The sequence below is a fragment of the Artibeus jamaicensis genome, unplaced genomic scaffold (genome assembly GCF_021234435.1).
Source record: "Artibeus jamaicensis isolate MK-2021 breed Jamaican fruit bat unplaced genomic scaffold, CSHL_Jam_final contig_373, whole genome shotgun sequence".
Classification (NCBI taxonomy): domain Eukaryota; kingdom Metazoa; phylum Chordata; class Mammalia; order Chiroptera; family Phyllostomidae; genus Artibeus; species Artibeus jamaicensis.
The window spans coordinates 2,831,052-2,847,583 of record NW_026521807.1 but is presented as its reverse complement, the minus strand read 5'-3'; the positions used below and the strand labels follow the sequence as shown (position 1 = coordinate 2,847,583).

The window sequence follows — 16,532 nt, the reverse complement described above, 5'->3', positions numbered from 1 at the left end:
GTGAAATAATTTGACAATATTGCAGTTGTGTATATAAATGAACTGCTGACAAAAACAAATTGCCTGCAGTCCAAATTCAAAATTTAAAGTGAAAAGCCCAAGGTAGAGTAATCAAGAAGGAATGATTTTCATATATTTCATTTTACTATGAATAACATTCTTTGGTTTGTATGCTTAGGGAAGACTTATTTAGCCTATCAGCTGGAAAGAGTTATAGATCTATGAAAGTGAACAATTAATGGTCAATGTCTGCTTATTGAAGGGCTCATTATTTGTATTTGTCATAGGAACTGATCTAAGTGGAAGGCCAGTGTCTTTAATCCTTCAGCTGAGTGAGTTAGCATGGCAGCTGGACAAGGGAGAGACTATTGAATAAGGCTGTTTCCAAAATTATGGGTTGGCAGAGCTGCATTTCACCCAGAGAATGGGTATCCTAAGAATGGTTTTTCTCAAAGTTTCTTAAAGCCTTGGTTAAGAATGGAGTGATGAAGGATGAGAGGGAAGTCAGTACTGTGAAGGCAGAGAGGTAAGGGCAGAGTAGAAGATGAGGGGACCAGATTATGTAGGACCTTGAAAACCTTGGGATTTTATTTTAAGAGAGAAGACAAGCCATTGGAGGGTTTGAGCAGAATGGGTATTTAGAAGTTAGTGAGTAGCTGTTAAGTGCCTGTTGTGTGTCAGTTAATTTTTTTTTTGTTTTGCTTTGAAAAGGTCTAGGATGCTTTGGACCTGCTTGTTCATTTCTTTTGTTTTTTTTTTTTGAGACTTTAAAAATTATGGAAGTAGTTTATTGATATGACAAATGTGAGTGCCATTTGTATGCCCTGCGCTGTTCCTGGTGCTAAGGATTAAGCAGTGAACAAAATGCCTGCTCTCATGGAACATACATTCTAGTGGAATGAAGATAGGCCATAAAAAATCAATATATGGTTGGTCATTTGATGACAAGGAGCACTATAGAGAAAGATAAAGCAGGGATGTAGGGTGGGGGTTGGGTTGCATTTGAGAAAGCAGGGTCAGGAAAATTTGAAACAAATTTGAAAATTGTTAGTAGAGCATGTACCTGAAGGAGGTGAGGGAGTGACATGCAGATGTCTGGGGAAGACAGCTCAGTAAGAAGGGATCAGGCTGTGAGGCGGGAGAATTTCTGACCTGCGTGAGGATCAACAGAGAGGCCAGAGTAGTGGGAGTAGAGTGAAGGAAGAGGAGGGACAGGTCAGTAGGTGAGGTCAGAGGAGTGAGGAACCAGGTTGGTTTGGGCTTTGTAAACTGTTGTAAGGACTGAGTGAGAATCACTGATTGAGTGAGAAAGGCAGTCACAGGAGGGTTTTGAACAGAGATGTGAGATGATCCAGTTTACTCTTTAAATGGATACCTTTTGCCTCCTGAACTTCTAGTAGAGAGCAGATCTGATGCAAGAAGACTGGCAAGGAGGCTATTGTAATAATCCATCTAGGCAAGGAGAAGATGATGACTAATTCAGTTGGGTGGTAGTGGAGATAAATGGTTGAATTCTGGATATACAGTGTTTTGAAGGTAGAGCCAATAAAATTTGCTGATGGTTTGGATGTGGTATATGAGAGAAAAAATATGTCAATTATGAACACAAGGTTTTTTTGCCTAAAGAGCTGGAGGTTTGCAATTGTTGTCAACTAAAATGAGGAAAATTGTGTGAAGGGGACTTTAAAGAGGGAAGGGGATGAAGAGCTTGAGCATGTTAAGTTTCAGAGGTGTGTTAGGCATCCAAGTGGAGATATTAAATAGGCATTTGGATACATAAATCTAGGAGTCAGGTTTGAGATACAAGTTTGGGAGCCATTAGGTTATAGATGGTATTAAATATCATGGATTAGATGAGACAGCAAGGGAGTGAGTAAAAAAAAGGAGATCACCATTCCTGGAGTAATGTGTCAAGTGTATGAATGGGGTTAGTAGATGATTCCTGACAAATGAGTTTTGGATTTGTGTATATGGAAGACTGGTGACTTTGACAAGCCATTTAGGTTACAGTAGTGGGGCTAGGTACAGTGGTGGGGTTGAAAGTCTGGCTGGAGTAGATTCAAGAGAGAAAGGAAAAAGAAGTGTAGGTAGTATATATATTAGTTTGGAGGGGAGCAGAGCAATAGAATGGAAGGGAATTCCATGTCAAGGGATTTTTTTTTAATGAGAGAAAGGATATTTTGTTTGGTGATGGAACTATCTGATGAAGAATAGGGAAAATTGACATTGCAGCAGAGAGAAGGGAATCGCTAGACTGTTAGCCCTTTTTCCTTACAGAAAATTTATCAAATACAGATTAGCTAAAAAATAACCACCTGAGTTTCAAAATTTAGAATCAGTTAACATGATATGAATCTTCCAGTCTTTTTTCTTATGCATATATATACTATGTATTTTTTGAAGCAAAGCTATGTGCTTTTGTAGTGTAATATGGCATTATAATTTGCTCTTTTTATTCACTAATATATGGAGCTTATTGATTTCTTAAAGTGATAGCCCTTTTAGGACAAATTGTAATTAAGCCACTGTCTGAGAAGAAGCACTGAACTGTTAGAAAAGTAAACAGCTATGTATACAAAATGAAGTTATATAGCTAGCTCCACTGAAGGCTTTAAATAGTCATGTGTAGAACGGGACCTTATTAATTAACTACATAAATAAAAGTAATGATGTAATAAAAGAATCAATACTAATAATGTTTTGTTAGATATTAGTACTGACCAGGGCTTTTCGTACATATCTGTGTATACCAGGCAGATGAAATAGCATATACATAGGTTTAGAGCTAGGTTTAGAGAGTGGCCAGTACAGTGGCCACGAGCCACATGTGACTATTTAAATTAAAATAAAAAAAAATTCAGTTTCCAAATCACACTAGCCACATTTTTATGTGCTGAATGTAGCTAGCAGTCACTGCATTGGATAGCGTACATAAAGAATATTTCCAGTTCACAGAACATTCTGTTGGACACCACTTGTTTAGAGGCAAGGACTTAGGGCTTATTTTAGGGGACAGAAGAAATTCGGTATAGCTGAGGCACAGGGTTGGAGGGAAATGAGGGACTGATGAAAGACGGTTGACAGGTAATCAGAACCCATAGTATGAAGGGTCTTGTATACCATGCTCAGAAATTTAGACTTTATCATGAAGGTCTGCACAGTAAGGAGCTACCCAAGGATTTTAAGTAGAGGGACAACATAGATTTACATTTTAGAAAGGTCACTCTGGCTGCACTTGGTGTCTAGACTGGTCAACGATATGAGTAGTGGAAGTATTCTGTGATATTGGAAACACAGAAAACAGGCAAGTTTGGAGGGAGAAGTGTTGCGTTCTCTGTTAGACCTGCTGCATTTGGTTGAGGTGATAGGTGGGCAGCCCCTGAGCAGTTAGATTCACAGCTGTGGCACTCAGGAGAGGCACTTGGGCAGTGGAGATTTGGGAGTCATCAGTTGATAGGTGATTGTGGGAGGCATTGAAGGGAAGCTGTGTGGCATGAGAGGAGGCCAAGGTGGAATCCTAGTAAAGTCGACATTGAAGGGAGTGGGACAGTTAAAGCTCACTTAGAAAACCAAGAAGAAGGAAGTTGGGGAAACACTTGAAGTTGATTATACAAACAGATGTTTTGCATTGCGTTTAAGATTTACAAAAAGAATCAAACTCACTTTGTACTTCTGTAGGAGGAAGATGGCAGATGAATTGTTTATTGTGGTTTGTTGAGACAGTGTGGTGATGCTTAAGCACACCTGCTTTGGAGCTGCTCTGCCTGAGTGTGATAATTTGTCACAGAATTAATAAGTGCTACTTGGGCAGGTTACTTTACCACTGTATAGCCTTGGTTTTCTCATCTGTTAAAGCAGATGAGGATGATAATAGTACCTACACTCACTGAGTTATTTTGAGAATTAAAAGATTTAACATATATAAATAGTTAACAGTGCCTGATGCATACATAATAAGTATTACTGTTGTAACACCATAAGATTAGGCGAGTTCAACGTTACAATTTTAGAACCATGGTTAATTTCTACATTGACAGCTGCTTTATGTTTCTAATTTTCAAGTTATTCTTACATTTCATACTATATTCTGAATCATATCTCACAGCATTTGAAACTATTAAATTATATGAAGTATCTTTAATGTGCACCACATAAAACAGATCAATAAGCACTAGGTAGATTTTGTGTGATTGTCAAGGATTTGGGAATAATGATTATAATAGTATAGGTAGTGAAATATATTTGTTTTAAGCTTTATATTTAATCTTTGCTCCTGCTAACCAGATATTGTATTGCTTTAAAGTGGTCTCTTAAAGAAGGAGCTCATTTCTCATTTTTTCTGTTTCAGTTTAATAGAAAGCAAAGGAACCAAGTTTTAGGAAGGAGTCAATCAGCAGTGCCAGCTGCTGGTAAGCAGTCTAGTAGAATAAAGTCAGGGGAAGCCTTTCTTGGATTTAGTCACGAGGCAGTTGTTGGTGAACTTGGTGCTGGTGACAGCAGTGTTAGGGGAGTTCACTGCAGCAGGGCGATGAGAAGTGGGTGATGGAAGACCACTTCTCCAAAGATCTCTGGTTGTCAGGGGTGGAGAAAGGGTGGAATTGTAGGGACACATGGAGTCTGAGGAGCTTTAGTTTTAAGGGTTGGAGAGAGTTGAGAATGAGTAAACGCTGGCTGGAAGAAGGCAATAGAGAAGGGTGTCAGAAAACAAAGGAGGGAGAGATCTAGAGCACAGCAGAGAAAAGAAGGAAAGAATGATTTGAAGGCTTAATTTATAGTCTTTTGTTAACAAGAGGGGAAAATGGTTAGAACATCTGATGAGAATGGGCCAGGGAAGTAGAAAGGATACAGTCTGAGGAGAGGTCTGAAGTAGCTGCTGCAGACAGTGGGAAGGCCTTCTGACAGAGAAAACCAGGGAGGCTTTTTGGGTGATATTGTGGGCTTGCCTGGTTGAGGTAAGAGGACATTGATTTATACTGTCAACAGTCTGATCTTTTTCTCTAGCAGTGCTTGGCAGTCTTTGCCTGGATGTGAAGAAAATGGTCAATTTATGATGCAGAATTGAGGTTTTGCTAGGAGGGTGCTGTGAATGACAGTTTGGCAAGTTCAGGGTCTTGGTAAGAAAGATGTTGAAGTGATTATACACATGGTGTCTAAGCTGGAGTGGGGAAGAAGTGAAGATAGGAGGCTGAAAGGAAAACAAATCGAGGGAGCAGGGGAATAGGAGTCTTTAAGTAAAAGGAATTGGTATATCGGGACTCACTGAGTGAGAGTGGTAGAGGGACAGGAGACTGTGATCAGAGAGAGGCGTGTGCGAACTTAATATTGCAGAGATTGAGTAATTTTGGGTGTTCACAAGGTACGGTTATGATTTAGGGTATGACTATGGCAGTGAAGAGCTGAAATTGCCTGGAGGTGAAAATCAGCAAAGTGATTAGGACAGGGAACTTACAGATATCATTCTACTGGATGGGTTTCCAAGTCACTCATAATAATGGCCAGTGGCTGAAACATCTTAATTGAGTGGATGAGTGATAGACGACAACAGCAAGGATGAACAGGGGTAGCTAAGCTCAGGAGTGGTCATTTTTGAAGATGCTTTCTCTGTGGATGCATTGAATCTGGTATCAGAATTAATTATTTCTTCTGAGATCTTCCCTTTCCCCTTTATTTATTGATACTGTGAATCATTATACAATGACTGCTAGAAAACTTACAAAGAAATTGTGGTTTGCAGCTTGCAAGTGTATAGACCGTGGTGGCAAGCATTTTGGGTATTAACCTAACTCTTGCCTCTATTTTAATTTCCTTATTTTTCCTTTTCCCACTAAAATGTTAAAGTCTTGCTATATATTATAAATGATTGATTATCCCCCTTAAATTGAAGTTATGGAACAAGGCAGGACATAAATATGCCTAAGTGATTGTTGGAGATGGTAGCAGTTCTTTGGTCATTTGTCACTGCCACTACATAACCATTGCCATGATTGCCAAACCTTTGTTGTGTGGCCACTCTGTGCAGCTTCTGCTCTTGCCTTGGGGGATACAGACCAGCATCATAATTGTAATAATGACAGTAATAATACCTTATATTTTTATATTTATTTTATTATTATTATTATTATTATTTTTTAAATGGACAGGTCAGTGACTTCCATTTTTTTAAAAAATATTTATTTATTTATCTTTAGAGGAGAAGGAGAGAGGGAGAGAAACATCAATGTATGGTTGCCTCTAATGCGTCCCCTGCTGGGAGCTGGCCTGCAGGGAACTTGCTTGCAACCCAGGCATGTGCCCTGACTGGGAATTGAACTGCGATCCTCTGGTTCGCAGGCCAGTGCTCAATCCACTGAGCTATACCAGCCAGGGCTATATTTCTTTTATTGTCTGTGGTTTTCAGGCCATTCCCTCTGTATACCTCAAGGCTTCATAAGTCCTCCAGGCTTCCTAGGAACATTTAGCCCCATCTTCTGCCCTGCCTACTGAACCTTTGTGTAGAATCAAGTCTAAATTTTGTCCGTTCTAAACCACTCATTGTTCCTAGACTTGAGCCTCTTTCTTTCTTTCTTTCTTTCTTTCTTTCTTTCTTTCTTTCTTTCTTTCTTTCTTTCTTTCTTTCTTTCTTTCTTTCTTTCTTTCTTTCTTTCTTCCTTCCTTCCTTCCTTCCTTCCTTCCTTCCTTCCTTCCTTCCTTCCTTCCTTCCTTCCTTTTCTTCCTTCCCTCCCTCCCTCCCTCCCTCCCTCCCTCCTTCCCTCCTTCCCTCCTTCCCTCCTTCCCTCCTTCCCTCACTCAGCAGAGATCTCCAAGCACTATGTAATTCAGGCCTCTTTTGTCTCAATTGTTTGCACTAAATGCATATAAAACTTCTGTTCACTAGGGTTATAGATACAGGTTCCAGTTATTCAACCAGAAACCGTTTCTGGATGGGGTTTCTCTGAATCACTGGAACTCTAAATGCCTTTTTGTGTGGACTGTCTCTTTACCCCATCTAACTCTGAATGCTGATACTCTTAGGTTCACTCTTTATGGGTCATACCTTCAGTTTCCATGAGACTCCATGCCCACATATTTGTACTGTTTCTCCTTTTGTATTTTGAGTCCTCATTGTCATCCAAGGTGTGTGTTTGCCCAGAGGGCTCTTAGTTTCCAAACTGGAGCTATAGTTCCTGTGTTGTAAGTGCCATGCAGACTCTTCCCTCATGCTTCCTGGGCTTTGGAACTCCGGAGGTCTTTCTTTCTTTCTTTCTTTCTTTCTTTCTTTCTTTCTTTCTTTCTTTCTTTCTTTCTTTCTTTCTTTCTTTCTTTCTTTCTTTCTTTCTTTCTTCCTTCCTTCCTTCCTTCCTTCCTTCCTTCCTTCCTTCCTTCCTTCCTTCCTTCCTTCCTTCCTTCCTTCCTTCCTTCCTTCCTTCCCTCCTTCCCTCCCTCCCTCCCTCCCTCCCTCCCTCCCTCCCTCCCTCCCTCCCTCCTTCCTTCCTTCCTTCCTTCCTTCCTTCCTTCCCTCCTTCCCTCCCTCCCTCCCTCCCTCCCTCCCTCCCTCCCTCCCTCCCTCCCTCCCTCCCTCCTTCCTTCCTTCCTTCCTTCCTTCCTTCCTTCCTTCCTTCCTTCCCAGTTTTCCATGGGTCATGAATCTGTGTATCAAAAATTTTCATGTACGTTATCTCTAGTTGAGCTGTCAGATCACTAACATTAAAATAAAATGGTTAGCACTTGCTTAGTGTCAGATGGAGTAAGAAGTGCTACATAGTGAAGAAGAAAGTTGTCACCAAAGGCTGGAGCTGCAAGAAAAGGTAAACTTTGATTTAAACTTTGACACAGGATTAGGAAAAAATTAAAGATAGAAAAACCGAGGACTTCCGCCAAGATGGAGGCGTAGGTGGAAGCACTGTGCCTTCTCGCACAACCAAGTTTAAAAACAACAATGTTTTAGCAACAAAAACGCAACCAAACCACAGAAAATTAAACTACACGGAAGTCTGACAACAACGAAACCTTCAGCCAAACCAGTAAGAGGGGCAGAGCCAGCAGCAGAGCGGGGTCGGGCAGGAAAGATCCACTGGACCGCCCCAGGCACGGGACCCAAGCACGAAGGCAGCAATGGGCGGATCTCAGGTGTGGAGCATTGGGCGACGCACTGAGGGCTGACCACGGTCACACATTCACGTGCAGATAAACCAGTGAAGGAGCAAGTGATGAGACAGACCGTGCAGGCCCCAGTGGTGGGAAGCTATAGAGGAGACCGCTGTTGTCCCTCTCTGACCCCACCCTCACATACAGCGTCACAACCAGCTACCTGGGTGGCCCCGCCCTGGTGAACACCTAAGGCTCCGCTCCTCACTTGTAACAGGCATGAACAGGTCAAAACATGGATCAAGAACAACTCAGAGCCCCAGAGCCCAGAAATCTAAGCGATGAAGAAATAGCCAAACTTTCAGATGCACAGTTCAAAACACTGATGATCAGGATGCTCACAGAACTGGTTGATTTTAGTCACAAATTAGAGCAACATATGAAGGCTAAGCTAATTGAAATGAATGGAAATGCATAGGAAACCAATAGTAATGGAAAGGAAACTGGGACTAAAATCAAAGGAGTGGATCAGAAAGAGGAAAAGAATGACCCAACAGAAAAGGATGAAGAAACAAGAATTCAAAAAAATGAGAGGCTTAGGAACCTCCAGGACATCTTTAAATGCTCCAAAATCCGAATTATAGGAGTACCAGAAGGGGAAGAGGAACAGCCACCAGTGGAAAACTTAGTTGAACAAATAATAAAGGACAACTTCCCCATTCTGGCAAAGGAAATAGACTTCCAGCAAATCCAGGAAGCCCAGACAGTGCCAAAGAAGTTGGACCCAAGAAGAAACACACCAAGGCACATCATAATTATATTAACCAAGATTAAAATGGAGAATCCTAGAAGCAGCAAGAGCTAAGGGGACGGTCACCTACAAAGGAGTTCCCATCAGACTGTCAGCAGATTTCTCAAAAGAGACCTTACAGGCAAGAAGGGGCTGCAAAGAAGTATTCCAAGTTACGAAATCCAAAGACCTACATCCAAGATTGCTCTATCCAGCAAAACTTTCATTTAGAATGGAAGGGCAGATAAAGTGTATCTCAGATAAGATCAAATTTGAGGAGTTCATCATCACCAAGCCCTTATTATATGAAATGTTAAAGGGACTTACCTAAGAAAAAGAAGATAAAAAAGATGAACAGTGAAAGGACAGCAAACTCAGTTATTAACAACCACACCTAAAACAAAAGCAAACTAAAAGGACAGCTAGATCAGGAACAGAACCACAGCAATGGAGATCACATGGAGGGTTAGCAACAGAGGAGTGGGAGGAGGAGAAGGGGGGAGAAGGTACAGAAAATAAGTAGCATAGACAGTAGATAGAAAATAGATGGGGGGCAAGAATAGTAGGGGAAATATAGAATCTAAAGGACTTGAGACACATGGTCATAAACTAAAGGGGGGAATGGTGGGGGAGGAGGCGTGCAGGGTGGAGGGGAACGAAGGGGGGAATAGAACAACTGTAATCAATAAAATATATATTTTTTAAAAAGATAGAAAAACCAAGTGTGAGGGTAATCCATTCTGGCTTTTCTCTGGCAACAGTGAGTGAACCTGTTTATATAAAGAGTGGAGTTCATGGGAAGGAGCTGTAGACAGTGATATTCAAGGAGCAGTTGGCTAGAGTGTGAAGGAAGTGGGACTTTAACTTCCATTCTAAGCACAGGAGTTGATGATTACAAATGCTCCTGCGGTGGTGTTTTGGGAAGATGAATCCTGTGTTGTATTGAGAACAGATTGGAGAAAAACTGGGGACAGAGGAACCATAAGGAGACTTTTTGAAAAAGTCTAAGAGTAATACGATAATGGTTTGGGCTCTGTTGATTTAAGCAAGGAATGAAGAGGAAGGGAATTGTGAGCAACATCATGTAAGAGGGATTTATAGCTTTTAATTATTAACTAGATTTGAGTGAAGGAGAGAGGAGTCAAAGACTTTGATTTTAAGCCTAACTAGAGGAATGTTACAACTGTTGACTTAAATGAGAAAGGGTTAAGAGGACATTTGGGAAGGTAAAAGGACATTTTCATGAGTGATGTTGGACTGTAGTTACATATTTGTAGATACGTTTGCTACGTATGTGTTTGAGAGTATATTGAGCTGAGAGCAATATACAGATAGATGTCTGTGACTAAGTAATGACACTTACTAGATGTAATCAAATTTCATTAGGTCTGTTCTTGAGATATGTTTGTGGTTATTGAAAAGGTCAATATACTATTGGGCAAAAAATATTTTGAGAATAAAAAAGTAAAACATAGTATCTAAAGAACATTAGCCCAAAATAATGAGAGCAAGTCAGATTACTAAAAAAGGAATACAAATGGGTGCTACTGTACTAACACACAGAGGAATGCAAACATCCTTCCTATCATCTTTTTGAAATGGTGACAATTATTATATCATCTTTTATGAACTGGTGACAGTTTTTGCTAATGTTTTTATTTGGCAGACTAAATGTGGGCAACTGTGTGTCATTACCCAGAATTTTTGTTCAAATTCAACCTAGTTCTTGAAATCTGGAAGTCTGGAACACTCTTCTGAATGTTTGAGCTTACCAACTTCAGGGACAGTAAGAATTTTACAAACACTTTTAGGTATTTTAATAAAATCAACACAGATGACTCATTTAACATAACAAGTAGAAATGGGAGGGTTAATTAAAAGTCACCTAAGTACAATTAGAAACAGATAGTTCTTAGAAGCACATAAATAGCTTTTGTTTGTCTGACATTATAACAATTATAAAATAACAGATTGCTTTTCTCAAGGTGATTGGATACTTGAACATGTTTTTAAAAGAGAAAATGTGGTTAAGTGCTGGAAGTTAGAGATAGCTTCTAAGTATATGTAATGCACACACATGTATAACCAGCTGTCTATTCTGGGGCCTGGTATTACGTAGCAAATGATTTTTTCCTTAGCATTCTTAATATTTAAAATTTTTTCATTAATGTAGTAAACATGATAAAAAATTTTAATATAATTGGGTCACTAGTATATGGATTATTTTTCAAAAATTTAAAACTACATGCAAAATAACTTAATCTCTTAAAATGACCACTTTTTTAGATGATGGTGGTTTTTCAACAGATGGCAAACTTTCAGAGAACTGTATAGACTTCACTTATTTGCACTGTTAGATCCTATTCATAAGTAGGAATTTGACTTCTCTTTCCAGGCCTGTATAGCCTTTCTCAGGACACTTGACAGGACCGTGTGACTTTTTTTTCTTCATTGTGGTAAAAAACACAGAACATTAACCTTACCACCTTAATCATTTTAAAGTGTGCAGTTGTGTGATGGATGTCAAGAACTTTTTCATCTTTTAACACCGCCATGTGACTTTCTGAAAACGGGAGTTGTTACGGAGATTTTCAAGTGCTTCGGGGACAGAAGCACTCTATCTCTTATCTGAGATGGAGATTGCATATTGGTTTCCTTAATTCCCTGTGCAGAAAGCTGATCCAAACTCATCAGATGGAAAACTTACTTGCCTTCTGTGGCCTTGGAAAGTTGTGTTTTTATTTTTCTAAAGAACTTAAAATAATTGATCCAGCTTTGAGTTGGCATATCTTACTAACACAGCTTGGAAAACTTGTATTTATTCTACCCTAGTTTATGAATTTCTTAGAGGAAAATATAAGCTAATACTCAGACCTGATGCACACGCTGACTCTTTGGCATGTCTGTGTTCATGCCCATCTGTTACTGTGGCACCGGGCCCATTATTGCAGGAGCACGCCAGCGGCAGTGAGGCATGTGAGCCAGCAAAGATGAATTGTTTGGATGGGATACACTATTCTGTAATACTAATTAATTTTGAGCTGATGAATCTACATGAGATAATGTTAACCAAATACAGTCAGAGTAATGTCATTGAAGATAAAATTTATTTTGACTTATGCAGAAGTGTATCGCAGATGTTTTAGGCTGCTATTGAGAATAGTTAGGGTTAGTGTATATTATGGTGCCAGTGATCAGTTTTCTTTCATTTCAAATATATGAAAAAAGTAATAATTTTCTTGCAGCAGATTATAGATATGGGAGAAAGTGTTGAGGCACTGTAGGTTATAGATTTGTACTTATAAGGTATTACTCTACAGTTCTTAAAGTGTGTTTATAATATACTGAACTTTAAAGCAGGAATTAAGAAAATTTAATTATATTTTATTGATTATGCTATTACAGGTGTCCCGATTTTTCCCTCTTTGCCCCCCTCTGCGCACTACCCCCCTTCAAGTAATCCTCCCCACCTCTTAGTTCATGTCCACAGGTCCTTTGTATAAGTTCTTTGGTTTTTCCATTTCTTATGCTGTTCTTAACTCCCCTCTGTTTTGTTCCTACTGATTATGCTTCTTAATCCCTGCACCATTACCTCATTCTCCCCCTACCTCCTCCTGGCTGATAACCCTCCAAATGATCTCCACATCTATGATTCTGTTCTTGTTCTTAGCTTAGGTTTTTTGCTGCTCTTTTTTTTTTTTTTTAAAGATTCAGTTGTTGATAATTGTGAACGTGGAATGTGTCGCTTTTTAATTCATGGTTTTAATCTTTTTCTTAAATAAGTTTCTTTAACATTTTCTGTAATAATGGCTTGGTCATGATGAACTCCTTCAGTTCTACCTTATCTGGGAAGCGCTTTATCTGCCTTTCCATTCTAAATGAAAGCTTTGCCGGATAGAGTAATCTAGGTTTGTAGAGCCTTGCGTTTTATCACTTTGAATACTTCTCGCCAGTCCCTTCTAGTTTGCAAAGTTTCTTTTGAGAAATCAGCTGACAGTCTTATGGGAACACCTTTGTAGATAACTCTCTGCTTTTCTCTTGCTGCTTTTAACATTCTCTCTTTATCTTTAACATTTGGCATTTTAATTATGATGTGTCTTGGCGTGGTCCTCATTGTGTCCGACTCATTTGGGAGTCTCTGTGCTTCCTGGACTTGTATGTCTGTTTCCTTCATGAAATTAGGGAAGTTTTCTTTTATTATTTTTGAAAATAAATTTTCAGTGTCTGGCTCTTCCTCTTCTCCTTATGGCATCCCTATGATTTGGATGTTGGCACATTTGGAGATAAATCCTTGGTTGTTGGACTTCCATACAGCTCAATTTTCTGACGTTCTGGGTGTTACTAGTTTCGACATATGTCAACCATATGAGATATGGTGGAAGTTTTTCTGTATCCTTCTTATGAAATACTAGTATATAGTCTATATCTGTCTATTCTTTCAACTAATATTTATTGGAAATAATTCTTTCTATGGGTGCATGAGGATGCATGGCATGTCTACCTAGGCCTCCATCTTGACCAGAAATCCCCTCCTCTTCTCTCTAAAGTAGAAATCCACAACAATGTGATACATTTGAAGGACAGTTTTCAAAACAATGCGAGTCTAATTACTTGCCATTCCCTAGTTCTTTGAGGCGTTAGTTAAAAGTTATATGAGATTAGAATTTCTTTCTTTTTTTCTTCTGAGCACCCCAGTTTTCAAATGAGGAGTTTTTTGGGTGGACCAGGGAACAGGGAAGCCCTGCATTTAAAAGAGGGTGTTGGGCCTCTTGATGGTGAAGCACGGCTTGTGCTGGCACCTGGTGGGGCAGTGGGAACTTGATCTTAGAATCTTGGAACTGCTTGACTGCCCACCAGCGGCACTTGCTGGCTGAAATCTCCTCTACCTTCATGATCTGGATGGTATGGGTGTGGGCACAGTGCTGGGCCCCCATGTCTCGGTAGCACTAGGTGACTGCGCCAGTGGTAGTCACATCCCAGTATTCCCCGTACATGTTGTGGGTCCCACCCCGGGAGTCATAGCACAGGCAGATACCAGAGTCCTTCACCCTGAGGTGAAGAGACTGCTGTGGTATGTGCCTATGTGTGGTATGTGGTATCTGCCTAGGGCATCATGGTTTTTAAAACGTGCTTGGGTTTAACCTTTATTGGGGTCATGAATCCTTTTGAGGATTCAGTGGAAACTTGGAGTTTTTCTGTATCCCTCTCAAGAAATACTAGTATATAGTCTGTATTTATTTATTCTTTCAACTAATATTTATTGGAAATAATATTTAATCACCCTAAAAGGGAATTTTTTGAACACCTGCTCACAGTAGAGGATTTCCCCTGAAGATTTTTTTATCTTCTTCAGCCGAGACCCAAAGTACCAAAAGAGGGACTCGGCAACAACATCGTTCGGTACAAAGATGCGCATGGGGTAGAGGGGCGGTGAGCGGCACTTGGGGTGGGCTGGCAGGGCCCCACCAGCTGTGCTCTCGCGGCGTGCCTGAGGCGTTCGCAGCGTTCTCTCCCCGTTCGCCACCACCCACAAAAGGCAGAATTTCTTATAAATTGTAAAATCCTTTACTTGTATGTTGTACTTACAATATTTGAGCTTCAGTTTCTTAGCTATTTAATATGAGTAATAGTCACCTGTGCTTCATCGAGACTTTGTAATAATAAGATTAGATAGTTTCATAAGTTCTAGAAAACGATACTACAGTTGTGGCTAAATAAAGTATATGCTATAAATGCAAGACATGTTAGTGGCAAATAAATATGGAAAGGATATAACTCACGTTCCTGTACTCTCAGAGATAGCTACAGTGAACACGTTTGTATGCATCTTCCCAGAAAATTATTAAAAAAATCAAATGATACTATATATGGTATCCTGCATGTATGTTGCTTTTCCCTTCTTATAACGTGGAGGCCTTTTTGAATCAGCATATGAAAGTACTTCAGTCTCTTTCACCACCGTGTAATATTTCCAAGTCCTCCCTTTATTTCATTGGTTCTGGTTTTGAGGGGCATTTGATTAATATCACTTTTTGATGAGTATAAGCAATACTGCAACATAATTTTTTTTTTTAAAGATTTTATTTATTTATCTTTAGAGGGGAAGGGGGGGAAGGAGAGAGGGAGAGAAGGGTGCACTTTTTGTATACTTATGTATCTATTTGTATGAAAAACTTCTAGACATAGACTTATAGGTCAAAGGTCATTATATTTTAAATTATGACAGATAATGCTAAATTACCTTCCAGATGGGTTGCACCAACAGTCAAGCCTGTTTTTATTACATCTGTTCCAATACTGGGTACCATCAAATTTCATAATACTTGCCAATTTTTTATAGGTGCAGATTGTTATTACACTGAGTCCTTATAATTGTGAGTGCATTAAGTCTTCTCCCTCAGATGTTTTGCTTTATTCTTTCAGTGAAACACTTTGAAATGTCCATTGTCCATTTCCCTATTGAATCAGCTCTTATTGACTAGTCAAGGGGCCCTTGCAGTTTAAGAAAATTGGAACTTCTCTCAGATGAATCCCAAATTAATTAATTTATTTTTGGTTAGTTTATGGCATTTTTTTAGCGCAAAAATTTTAAAAGTTTATTTATTTATTTTATTTATTTATCTTTAGAGAGGAAGGGAAGGAGAGAAACATCAATGTGTGGTTGCCTCTCGTGAGTCCCCTGCTGGGAACTGGCCTGCAACCCAGGCATGTGCCCTGAGTGGGAATTGAATCGCGATCGTGTGGTTCGTAGGCCTGTGCTCAATCCACTGAGCTATGTCAGCCAGGGTAAAGTTTTTTGGTTCATGTTTATAAATTTTTTGTTGTTTCTAAGACTCCCCCAGGTGGCATTTTTCATTTACGGTGCTCTTAAACAGTAAAAAAGAACTTTTGTCTGTTCCATCTAATTTTTGTCTCGGGGTATGTAAACTCAACTGGCTCAGTGATTCTGTGAGGTTTCCTTTGAAACTTTAAGGATGAGTACCAACATTCTAGAAAAAATTCCTAACAGCCTGGGAAAAAGTAGAACCTACTTCTTGCTGCCTGACATGAGAACAAGTCTCTAAGGGATTGATGAGGGTTTGGCAAGTACTTGTGGAGACTTCGGTGGTATGTGTATGGCATCGTGGCTTTTAAAACGTGCCTAGGGTTTAACCTTTACTGGGGTCATGGATCCTTTTGAGAATCCAGTGAAAGCCTGGAGTTTTTCTGTATCCCTCTTAAGAAACATGTTAGTATATAGTCTATATCCATTTACTCTTTCAACTGATATTTATTGTGTGCCTGTTATGGGGCTGGATGCAGTTTAGTGTACGTGAGAAAACCTTAGCCTACATGCATAGACCTTTTTTTTGGTCTCATATATTCAAGTACATTCCTGCCCTACTATCTTGGCAGAATTTCTGTGGTTGGCTCCCTCTTGTCAATTGAGACCTCATTTGATCACCTACCCATAGAGATCTTTTGTGTCCACTTAATCTTTGCTTTATTGCGTTACCCTATTTTAATTCTTTTTAATTGAGTACTAATCTGGTCTTTCTATCTTTATGTTTTCCTTCCTTCGTCCATTCCTCCTTCCCTTCCTCTTCCTCCTTCTGTCATTCCCCTTATACTCTCTTTCCTTTAAATTCTCACTCAGAAAATAAGTTCCAAGAAGTCAGGGACCCCACTACTTAGCACA

At 39.6% G+C, this 16,532-nt stretch overlaps 1 protein-coding gene and 1 pseudogene across 1 annotated transcript in view; one reads left to right on the top strand and one right to left on the bottom strand.

Moving 5' to 3' along the window:
• The window catches only part of AP3B1 (adaptor related protein complex 3 subunit beta 1), a 262,282-nt gene that overhangs the window by 5,948 nt on the left and 239,802 nt on the right, over positions 1-16,532 (top strand). The gene's annotated exons all lie outside the window — the stretch shown is intronic.
• On the bottom strand, positions 13,602-15,162 carry LOC119048170 (60S ribosomal protein L18a-like; annotated as a pseudogene).